General features: G+C 39.1%; 1 long non-coding RNA gene across 1 annotated transcript in view; it reads right to left on the reverse strand.

Moving 5' to 3' along the window:
* LOC136831289 (uncharacterized) overlaps window positions 1-12,343 on the reverse strand; it is a 240,168-nt gene that overhangs the window by 95,270 nt on the left and 132,555 nt on the right. The gene's annotated exons all lie outside the window — the stretch shown is intronic.

Consider the following 12,343-nt stretch of genomic DNA (forward strand, 5'->3'; position numbering starts at 1 on the left):
TTCTTTCGACCTAAATAAAATATAGGAAGTCGTTTACATCATGAACATTAAAAGAAATGTAAAGTCACAAAAATTACTTTTTTCGACTTTGTTTATATTCGGTGAAAGTTGGTGGGTTTAACATAAAGTGTATTTTTTGCATTGTTATGAATGACGTCAAACAGGAATGTGAAATTATATTATGTAAGGAATTCGTCTCGTTTATTGCCTTTTACTGCCAGCGCTGTCAAGATGTTCAAGTGGTGATCTCCTTCCACATTTAGGTATTCTATTCAGTCTGCAACTTCGTTTAAAAGAGTAACAAGAATTGAGGAAAAAGATATTCCTTGCAGGGAGAATCACACACATCGGTATAAACATACCAACAAACATTATATATATATATATATATATATATATATATATATATATATATATATATATATATATATATATATATATATATATATATACTATAATTGTTTGTAATAAAAATTTTGCTATATTATATATATATATTCTAATATATATATTCTTTTATATATATAGTATATATTAGTTTATATATATATATATATTAACAGCTTGTTTGTAATCAAAATTTTAGATTTATTTTTACGTAGCTAAGAACCATGGGACCTACAGCTTATTGTGTTCTAACCACCTGAAAAAATGAATTTTTTGAATGGATTACCTTTTATGTATACCATCTGATTCCCTTATTCTCCTTTTTGGTATTGTCCTTTTCATTTTTGGGTTAAGTCTGGTGCTATAAAGATACTTTTGTCTCTTACCTATTGAACAACCTTGAGAATTTTTGCTTTCCCATCACTACCCAGTATTTCCTTTCGCTTTCCATTTTAACAGGTGTTAGTCGTGAACCGAGTCTTTGTCCTTGTTCGTTTACATTAGTCCTACAACCATTATCTGGATTTCTCGTCTTGCTGGTGGCTATGGTTTTTATCACTGGCACTCAAGATATTCTTTAAATAACCTTCTTGTGCCTCGTCTTCTGTATTTTCTTCTAGGTATTCTCCAACACTGTATATTATTAGGTTGTGTTTCATTTCTTTTCTTTTCCCGTATTTTTTTACTTATTCCCTTACCTCTTTTCCAGTAAGCTTTACATATGCATACATCATGTACGTTGCATCAGATCGCGTCTATTTACCCGGTGATTTTTCGTTCCACTCATTTAGTTTCTTGCATTATGTTCTAATTACTAAAAGCCCTTTCTCCAACCCAAGTTTAGCATTTGTTCCTCTGTGGCATTCTACAGTGCTCCCTGCCTAGATAAGCCATTCATTGTGAAACCAATGCCCATTGAAATCTCATGCAGCTCTGAACCGATGATGGGATTGGGTTGGATGAAGCCGGCTTAGTGCCGGTTAGGGACCCTTGCAAAGGGTGGCCGTGCTGGTGGTAAGCGTTGCAGGGGAAAAGAGGCCTGATATAGATCTCTGGACTCTGACCAGACAACAGAGACGACCGAACTGATATTAAAATGCTTCCTTTTCATACACTAATCTTGAAAATAAACTTTACTTTCATCTTCGCACTCTTGGTCTTGTATCACCTGTTTATTTGTTTTCCATTTTTTTTCTGTTATTGTTTCATGTAAATGACAATTATAGGGTTTTTGTATTTCTTTGGTAATTGATTACACCAGACCACTCAGGTTTATACACCTGGTCTTTCTGTCGTTCTTGAAATCTCACTTATTCTCAAAACAGATGGCAGTTGTGCCTGGCGTTAGTAGGCAAACGTCTGTCATCCAAAATCTTTCAAAATGTTTTCATATATATATATATATATATATATATATATATATATATATATATATATATATATATATATATATATATATATATGTGTGTGTGTGTGTGTGTGTGTGTGTGTGTGTGTGTACTTGAATGTATACGTGTACGTAATTCTTAGAATACGTGAACAACTTGACAGGAAATCACTTGGAAATCAAACTTCACTTGCTGTTAATAATCACAACATAATCAAAGAATTATTATGCATTCTTCCCTCACCTGTAACACAGAATGAAATCTGAACCTGCTAGAGATGCTGTGTCTGCTGAGCACCCGCAGATTTTCTGACGCCAGATGGGGTCACATCGGCAAGCGATGTCCTTAGTTCCCGATATCGGTTATTGTGAAGGATGCGACAATGTACCCAGTTCCTCTGCTTCGGCGCCTGGCCCTCTTGCTTCAAATGACCATCAACTAGTGAACAGATGGGTTTTTTATTGAGGACACCGGCAGAAAGCCCATTCCAAAACGTTAGGTATCAAACGTTTTTTTTTTTTTTTTTTTTTACATATTCTATTCACGTTCGCTTTTTGAGATACGCATGCAGTGCATCAGTTACCGTATTTTTTCTTTTTTATTGCAGACACACAAAGAATTCTACACAAAAATTATTGACGTCTTCTTTCTGATGTTAAACATTTTTAGCCATATGTTTATGCAAGCAATATAAAATAGACATGTGTATCGTCATACAAAGATTTTTCTGTATTAAATGTCAGATTTGTGTTATAAAGTTAAATTTTTCCTTTTATTTTTCTGTATTAAATGGTAAAATTTCCATTTTAAAGTTAAATTATTTTGAGATGTTTGGTTAGACAACCACATACCCCAAAAAAGTTCATTTAATCTTGAAATGAAGCCCATATCGACTACTATATCCCATAATGCAGTGGATATGTTTCTCACATATTAATTCTTTACTGGGATTGCTAACAGGCCTGATTTCTGGCAGTATTCAGGATAAAGCTGCCAGCCTCTTAACATCCTCCTCCCGGGTTGTAACCAAACCACGACAATCAAATAACTACTTGTTGAATAAAAATTGTATTATAATGGAACATACCCATGTAGCCAGATTTTGTATAATATATATATATATATATATATATATATATATATATATATATATATATATATATATATATATATATATATATATATATATATAAATGATAAATTTCCATTTTAAAGTTAAATTATATTTAGATATTTGGGAAGACAACCACATATTCCAAAAACTTTTACCAAAAAACTCCATTTTATCTTGAAATGTAGACCCATATATATCGACTACTATAACCCACAATGAGTGATAGAAATCATATTTAATGCACAATCACATATTAACAGAAATAAATTTCTGACTCACGTCGGGATCGAACCCAGGTCTCTCTTTATTACCTTATTGGAATGGTTGCAAAATGCTAACTGCAAGCAGTAATTTGCCTAGGCAGTATTCAGGGTTCCAACTTCTTTAGCTGCCAATCTTAACATTCCATCCTCCCGGGTCCCGACAAGTCAGAAATTTATTTCTGTTCCAGTTGTGTGTTGAATTTTAAAGTAAATAACTACCTGTTGATTGCTGAAAATTGGTATGCAAGCAGTTAATTGAACATACCCATATAGTGGGTAACGCCCACCTGAGATTTTGTGATATAATATATATATATATATATATATATATATATATATATATATATATATATATATATATATATATATATATATATATATATATATATATATATATATATAATTCCTCACTGGGTGAGCGGGTTCATATATATATATATATATTTGTTTCTGGTATAGAAATTTATTATATATAATGTGTTTCGGATTCCACAATAAGCTGTAGGTCCCGTTGCTAGTAAAAATTTGGTTCTTAGTGTAAAAATAAGTCTAATCCTCTCTCTGTCTCTGCCTCTAGTATGTTAATCAGCTCAGTATCTATTAAACTATATATATATATATATATATATATATATATATATATATATATATATATATATATATATATATATATATATATATATATATATATATATATATATATATATATATATATATATATATATATATATAGAGATAGAGAGAGAGAGAGAGAGAGAGAGAGAGAGAAGGTTTTGTCACCTACCATGTGACTCTCTTTTTACAAACAACAGTTAAACAGCAAATATTCCGGAATAGTGAGAGTTAACTTTACTGTGGGAATAACCTCGCCTAAAGAAAATCGTATAAGTGCAGCTGCCTCTGTCGGGATTCAGACCAATGGTTTTCGGTTTCGGTACCGAGATAATTAATTAGTGAATTTGAAAGGCAAAACTAGATCACTTTTGTCTGCAGTTCATTCATGAAAATTATTTGTCCTTTTTGTACTGAAAATTGCATGCTCTTTAGGTTTCCAGTTCAGCGCTTAACACGATCGAGGTTCTGAATAGATTCGTGAGGGTTACGTGAATGAATCCATCACCCGTCGTGTGAATACGAACTGTGGATCACCCGCCGTCATTTCTATTCCGTTCTCACCAAACGTATGAAAGCGTCAAAGCAAAACGTGTTTTAATACAAAAAAAAAATCACGTCCTACTGAGCAAATTGCAGTGACAAACTGCATGTGTCAAACAGTACGATGCACACACACACATACGCTCATGCAAACATACATACAGACATACGCACATACTGTACACACACCCACACACACATGGATATATATATATATATATATATATATATATATATATATATATATATATATATATATATATATATATATATATATATATATATATATATATATATATATATATATATATATATATATATATATATATATATATATACATATATGTATAAATATATGTATGTATGTGTGTGATAACTTTTATCACATACGTATGTATTTGTAATAACTACAATGCCTTTTAACTTCTCGATTTCTTAACACATTTGGATAAGGTTGTCGGTATCGTGACCTCGTTCTGATACTCTGGATGCAGTTTCGAATCTTGCTACGTACGTCAGAATTTCTTCATTTTCTTCCATATCCAAGAATTATGAAGAAATCGAGACGTTAAGAGGGCAGTCATTGCAGCTATTACTAATATATATATATATATATATATATATATATATATATATATATATATATATATATATATATATATATATATATATATATTTTATAAATATACTTTTAATATTACGCCCTCGTAACATTTGATTGTAAATCATATCAGCCTAGAGCATCTTCAGTTCAAACTTAACGTCCGTTGGAGAACGGGATAGGTAACATTTAGGCATTTCACCCCATAGGAGAAATTTCCATATTCAACTTTAAGAAACGGTGGTGCTAAAGTCCCTTTTTCCTTTCTACCTGTCTCTCTTGGCGAATGTTTTAACAGAGCGTAGACGCCTAATGACTGTTATTAGTTGACCTAGGCCTGGTCCGTATGAGAGAAAACGAGCCGCCGACGAGAGCAGACGTCTGGAAGTTGGCTCTAACACCGCCTTTGTCTATTATTTTATTAGTGAATGGTGGAGCAAAAACACACACGAACTTCAGCACGTCCGTTGTAATGCGTGCCAATTCTTCGTCCATTCTTTTAACCTCTTTTCTGTATTTCCAACTCTTTCTTTGTTTCATTCTCCAGCCACCATTGAAGGTAATCACTTGTACGAAGTCTAAGATTAAGCCAAATTATTATATTGTTAGCTTCAACCCTGTTATTCCAGTAAAATACCTAGGATTTAGGGTAAGCAAATCATTTTAAGTCTCGATGCTTTTCTTGTCTCGGTCACTGTTTGGAGAAACTGTTGCATTGTACTTAAAACCATCTTAACGAGTAGAGATTCTTTGTATGCATCCGCAGTTGGTGACGTTCATCATAAAGTCTTTATTTCTTGAATATTCTTTGTTAAGGTTAATTACCCTTAACTGGCGACCTTTGGCTAATTAACGACTGTCTTTGAGGTTAACTCTTGGCTTCAAGTGACATGTTACGTGTATTCTTGGTTTGCAGGGCCGTGAAAATTACGTAAATTGAACAATAAATGATCAGCCAAGACCCACACGTAACATTGGCGACCTTGTGTAGAATCTAAGTAAATTTTAGAGAAAGAATCTGGAGAAAAGGAAATTAAATTACATTAATTCCAAAGATAAAAGTCAAATATTGAATTCCATTTCACTCTTCCAAACAAGGAACCAGGCATAATAATAAGCAGTAAAGAGAATAGTTATAATAACAGGTGTAGTGAGAATTAGCGTAGGTAGGAAGGGTATTGAAAACAGAGCGAGTCATAATTTATAACGTTGTGAGAAAGGGCATTTTACCGCGTTCGGAGCATTTGAGTCGAGTCGTCCAAGTAACGAATCCTGAGGCCGAAAAAGCGGAGCCCATTTCATGTACACAAAGTAATGTAGTAATCGCGTCGTCAATTCCGATCGTTATTGTTTGCATATAGCGGGAATCATTCAAAAAACTGTGTCAGTGAAGTAGCGAACGAACGGAAGTAGTAATTGTACCATAAAATACATTTTCAGTAAAGTAAATTTGGTCCGTTCCGAATCACGCAAATCTATTCCATTGTTTGCTGAGGATGTTTCACTGCGAGAATACAATAACAAAAGACACAACGTTGTTTGGTAATTTCGTTTTCCATCCTTAACGTAAAACACTATGCATTCTTGGTATAATTAGAGTAATCTGGATACCTGCATTTGTTTCGTTCGTTGTTTTGAATTTGTGCTATAAAGAAAATACCCGCCACGCGGTTGTTTTGAAATTGTTTAAACTAGAGTACCCGCCATTTGATGTTTTCCATTGACACCCAAAAGTTGTTTGAAATCTGTTTTGGGTTAACTGGACTCGCTGACACTGGGTTTTGGGAAACGACTGACCGTCCCAACCAGCCACCATTTTAAGACCCATGTTATTGTCATCCTCTGTTGTGACCAGATTCTGCCTTCCAGCCACTTCTTGAGAACTATTTTTTTTTTTTTTTTCGTAGCAAGTTATACCAAGTGATAAATATCTTAGCTAGACAGACTTCGGTAGACAAAACCAAAAGATAATTTAGTCAGGAAAGATAGGTCTTAGTTAGGGTTAATACAATAACAAGTTCCTATACAAATACCTGCTGTAAAAATCATATAAAAAGAATTTAAAATTTTACGCTAAAAGTCTTGTGACGTCGCATCGGCTCCCAGGAAAATTACGATAATAAAGCAATCCCTAAGGAAGCCAAGACGACGTATCTGAATTTTATTAAGATCCATGCCATTGTGCATTTATAAAATCTTTGTTTACATGTTCTCAACCAGCAAGAAATTAGCTGATTGAAAATCTCTCTCCATTCTCTCTCTCTCTCTCTGGGCTCTCTCTCTCTTGCACAGGTCTCTCTCTCTCATTCAAGTAAGCATTCATAACCTAACTGAGTGTACGTGACCCTCTTCAAAGAAAGAACGGCCGACGGTAGGACAATTAATTAAAATACAGTAAACCAAATAAAAGAAACACCTCAGTCCCACAATAGATGAGGACAAGTTAAGAGTAATTACAATACAGTGATAAACTGTTGGTCACGAGTGAGGCCTGCTATCCATACCCAAGCAAACAGTAGTTTTGGCACCCTCTGAAAAGGGGTTAGCACTGGGTACTGGGACCAGCCACTCACGAGGATCAGAAAAAAAACCCAAATTCACTTTATTCCACAGTGCCAATAATTTGCTGCACTGTCATCACTTGAATAGCTTACTTCTCTCTCTCTCTCTCTCTCTTTTTACCTTCCCTTTTTCTCTCCTCAATTGTTACACTCTGCAGGGGTGTAGAGTGCCTTTCCTCCTATATAGCCTAGTTGGACTCCAGTTTCGAGGGTCCTAGGAACACATTGGCACCATAGTGCCACCAAGCAAGCATATAAGAAAATAAATAAAACCAAAACAAAAAGGGAACACAGAAGAGAAAGTTCTTCTGGAACCTAACCTGCACCAGTGCCTAGGGATACTGAGTGCCACCAGTGTGACCTGTACACGGCTGCTAAACCCAACTCACAGTGCCACCTTTCGAAAGGGTGCCACGTCACTGAAGAGACACTTCCTCGCTGCCCAAGTACGCCTGTCGACCCGGTTAGACTCCCTTCCCCACCAGAACCATGGCAGCAGAGCATTATAAAACCATCCTGGGGCTGAGGACGGCGGCAGGTCTCACTGGCTCAGAACTTACCACCTGGGTCAAGGAGCAAGTGGACTACTTGGCCAAGCGGGAGAAGGAAGAAAGACTTGAACGGAGGGCGTATGAAGCCGAGCAGAGGCAACTAGAAGAGGAAAGAGAAGAAAGAAGAAGACAGCATGAGTTAGCCTGCAAGGAAAGTGAGCTAGCCTTCAAAGAGAAAGAGCTCGAGCTGGAAAGAGCGAAAATGGAGAATGCCGAAGCTATGGCTAGACAGCAAGCCTCCAGTCCTACACCTGCTGCATCAAACGCTCCAATTTCGAGCATCAATTCCCTTGTCCCCAAGTGGACTGAGGACAAGCCAGAAGCATGGCTGGAGGAGATTGAGGCTCATTTGATAGGAGACAGCACCACAGAGACGGAGAGAGTTAATAAAACATATGGAGGAAAAGCCAAGAGCACTCTGTCACTGGAGAAGAGCCAGAGAGGCAACATGGCGGAGCTTCGTGGAGTCATTACAAAGGCCTGGAATACGAAATAACCCCCAGAAAAAATGGAAACAGCGGTTCCGAGGTCTTGCCAAAAAGTCGGCTGGTCTTGGACGGACTGGGCGTGTCACAAAACCCAGTCCTGAATGGCTGGTTCGACTCCTGGGCCTGCACGATGTTTGAGGATCTTTTCACTCGGACCATGCTAAGACCTTTTCCAATGTGTGCCTGGGCCCTTGCTGTATATCTTAACGATAAACAGCCCTCCACACTTATGGAAGCTTGTCGATGGCTGATTCACGGTGGGAAACAATTCAATCAGTCGCATAGCACCTCACAGAAGAACTGTCCCCAGGCCTACCTCTCGAACTCCACTCGCCCCTTGTGCAAGATGGACTGCCTACGACAAGACCATGTGCATGTATTGCAAGAAGGGGGCCACGCTGAACTGAGTGCCGATACAAACTCGGCACTGATAAGCAGCCTAACCCTACCAGCCAGAACTCCGCTATCCTTATTCATCCGCTCAGCCCTCTCCTCCAACAGTTACTGCAGGCCACCGAGCCCATCCAAGAGGCCCGATTGCGACATTTGTAGCTTCAATTGTAAAAAATCAAAAAATTTCTAACAAGTGCTGCTGCTAGCCACTACAATGCTGGATCTCCGGCCTGTCCACATCATGTCCCCACCACCAAATTTGTCAACCTAATCAGCACTTCATTCTCTGCGGCAATGGTCCGCACTGGATCCTTTACCCCGAGACTGGAAACCCAGTTCATCTCGGTGGCCCCTCTTCAGAGCACTAGCCTGCCCGTGACCCTTCCGGTCACAGTAGACACTGCGATAGACATTAGCCTGATCGCCAGGGCCCAAGTGCCAGCTGGTGCCATGGTTGACGAAAAACCCGGTGGGAAATGAAGTGGATAGAAGCCACACCATTACCGTTCCAACGGTCCAACTCCAGGTCACGGTGGGTCTTGTCGGGCTGTACGCTACCCCACCGCCACGGCATGGTGGGTGGAATCTCGGCCCAGAGTGGCCTTCTTGTTGGCTCAATGGATCTTCTCTGCGAAGCCCATTACCAACGCCACTTCGCAGCCACGTTACCTCCTCCAGAGGCCCCAGTTGTAACTCCCGATAAAGACAAACCCCCACCTTCCGACCACCGAAGTGGTCCGCGGAAGGGGCACAACCCAAACTATTTCAGGCCTAGCCCTCTCCAATCGCGAAGGGCTGGCCCACCAAGAGGTCCTCCCTCTCCACGAAGAGAGATTTAGGAGGAGCAGTATGGCTGCCGGACGTGCAAGCGGACAGACCACTCCACAAATTGGGAGGGCTGCCCAAGCAAGCAACGCCCAGCGGACGCCCCAACAAAACTCGGAGACCTGAGAGATCTGCCTGCTGGGGCAGGAATCTCTGCCGCAGCCAAACCCAAGTCGTCCAGAGGTATTGCACCTCCGGACCCCTTGTCAGGCATGCCTGACCTCAATGCTGCCAGTGCCGCTGCGAGCACTGAGCAGTGCCAGACTATCCGCCACGGACGTTGAGCTACCAATTGAAAGGCCCCACAATGCACGGGTCTAAATCATGAAATAAATCCTCCTCCGGGAGATTTAGGATTCCCCATGCAGTTGATCATCGTGACTGGAGAGCCTCCAGCACCCGAAACTTCTTCTTTGCAAATCTGACTCCAGGGTTGAACCCCTGGAGGATCGAAATGGTACCCCATCTTTGGAAGACCAGGAACTGCCCTCCTCGGACGCAGAAGTCGAGATCGCGCTCAGCTCCGGTTGGACAGCAGCCGGAGTAGGGAGCCCTCCTGTAGTGAATTTTGAAGTTGCATCCTGACTTCACGCTAGCCCTTCTGGCCTGTCCCCAGAGTCGGTGCCCTCATCACCTCCTAGGCCTGCTACTGATAGGCCTTGGAGGAACCCGTCTAAGAAGAAGAAGGGGCGGAAGAGAGCCCAGTAGTTGCCAAGCCATGAGCTCATCCAGGCACTTTTGCCCTCTCGGCACAGTGCCCAATACCATCTTCAGTGATCCTGGCCCCTGAGAGGAGGTAGCCAGTGTGATCTCTTTTCTTGTAACAGAATAGCCTGACTCAAAGTATGGTACATCAATTTAGTAGCCTTGTTCCTTCCACTTACCACCGAGCCGCAGTAATCACGTAAGTAGCATAACTAATTTCAATAATCTTAACTATTGTGAAACGAGCCACAATGCTCAACTGTCCCGACATGGCCTAAGACCTCAGTGAGACAACATTTATCATATGAGGCAACCCTCATGAATGAACTAGTAATTAAATTGTATTAAACATAAACCACTTTGTAATTTAGTTAGAACATTCACTCTTATGTTGGTGCTAACGGTCAGGTTAGGATAGGTTAGGCTAGGAAATACCATAGAATGTACCACTAGGCTGGTCTAAAACACATCATGATTGTAGGGGTAGCCTATAAATAACCGTGAGCACCTTCTCAGTACTATTAGAATTAGGTAAAAGTAGTGATTATAGCTCATATCCTATCTAGGGTTAGGTAGTTCTGTAGCTAGGTAGGCTAACCAGGACTAATCTGCTCAGGGGAAGAAGAGTAACCTAATGAGGCGAACAGCTAAAAGAAGTGTACAGACCTTCGCGAGAAAAGGGAGTGAAGGCCCTCTAAGGGGGAGCTTTTATAAATATTACTGTTGTTCGCCCTCATAACATTTGATTGTAAATCATATCAGCCTAGACAAAATCATTCAGTTCAAACTGAGTAACGTCCGTTGGAGAACGGGATAGGTAACATTTAGGCATTTCACTCCATAGGAGAAATTTCCATATTCAACTTTAAGAATAGGTGGTGCTAAAGTCCCTTTTTCCTTTCTACCTGTCTCTCTTGGCGAATGTTTTTAACAGAGCGTAGACGCCTAAGGCATGACTTGCAGGCCTAGTTGACCCTGGCCTGGTCAGCAATGAACGGAGAGAGAAACGTAATTCCGCAGTTGCGACAGAGCAGACGTCTGGAAGGTGGCTCTAACACCGCCTTTGTCTATTATTTTATTAGTGAATGGTGGAGCAAGAAACACACACGAACTTCCAGCACGTCCGTTGTGTGTTGATGCGCCAACGCTTATTCCCTAAGGTAGAGTCTGTGTGCTGTTGAAACTTGTCCATTCTTTTAACCTCTTTTCTGTATTTCCAACTCTTTCTTTGTTTCATTCTCCAGCCACCATTGAAGGTAATCGTTGTACGAAGTCTGAGATTAAGCAAATTATTATATTGTTAGCTTCAACCCCGTTATTCCAGTAAAATACCTAGGATTTAGGGTAAGCAAATCATTTTAAGTCTCGATGCTTTTCTTGTGTCTCGGTCACTGTTTGGAGGAACTGTTGCGTTGTACTTAAAACCATCTTAACGAGTAGAGATTCTTTGTATGCGTCCGCAGTTGGTGACGTTCATCATAAAGTCTTTATTCCTGAATATTCTTTGTTAAGGTTAATTACCCTTAACTGGCGACCTTTGGCAATTAACGACTGTCTTTGAGGTTAACTCTTGGCGCCCAGTGGGTAACGACAGGTTACCTGATATTCTTGGTTTGCAGGGGCCACCTGAAAATTACGTAAATTGAACAATAAATGATCAGCCAAGACCCATTTACGTAACTATATATATATATATATATATATATATATATATATATATATATATATATATATATATATATATATATATATATATGTGTTTGTCTGTTTCTGTGTGTATATATGGCAACTAGATATAATATATATAACACGATGCCTACCAACTTCTATTTCTAACACATTTGGATATGTATATAACATGACCTATTCTGATACTATATAATATACGTACAATATTTTTCTTCCATATAAG

The sequence above is a fragment of the Macrobrachium rosenbergii genome, chromosome 48 (assembly GCF_040412425.1).
Source record: "Macrobrachium rosenbergii isolate ZJJX-2024 chromosome 48, ASM4041242v1, whole genome shotgun sequence".
NCBI classification, from domain to species: domain Eukaryota; kingdom Metazoa; phylum Arthropoda; class Malacostraca; order Decapoda; family Palaemonidae; genus Macrobrachium; species Macrobrachium rosenbergii.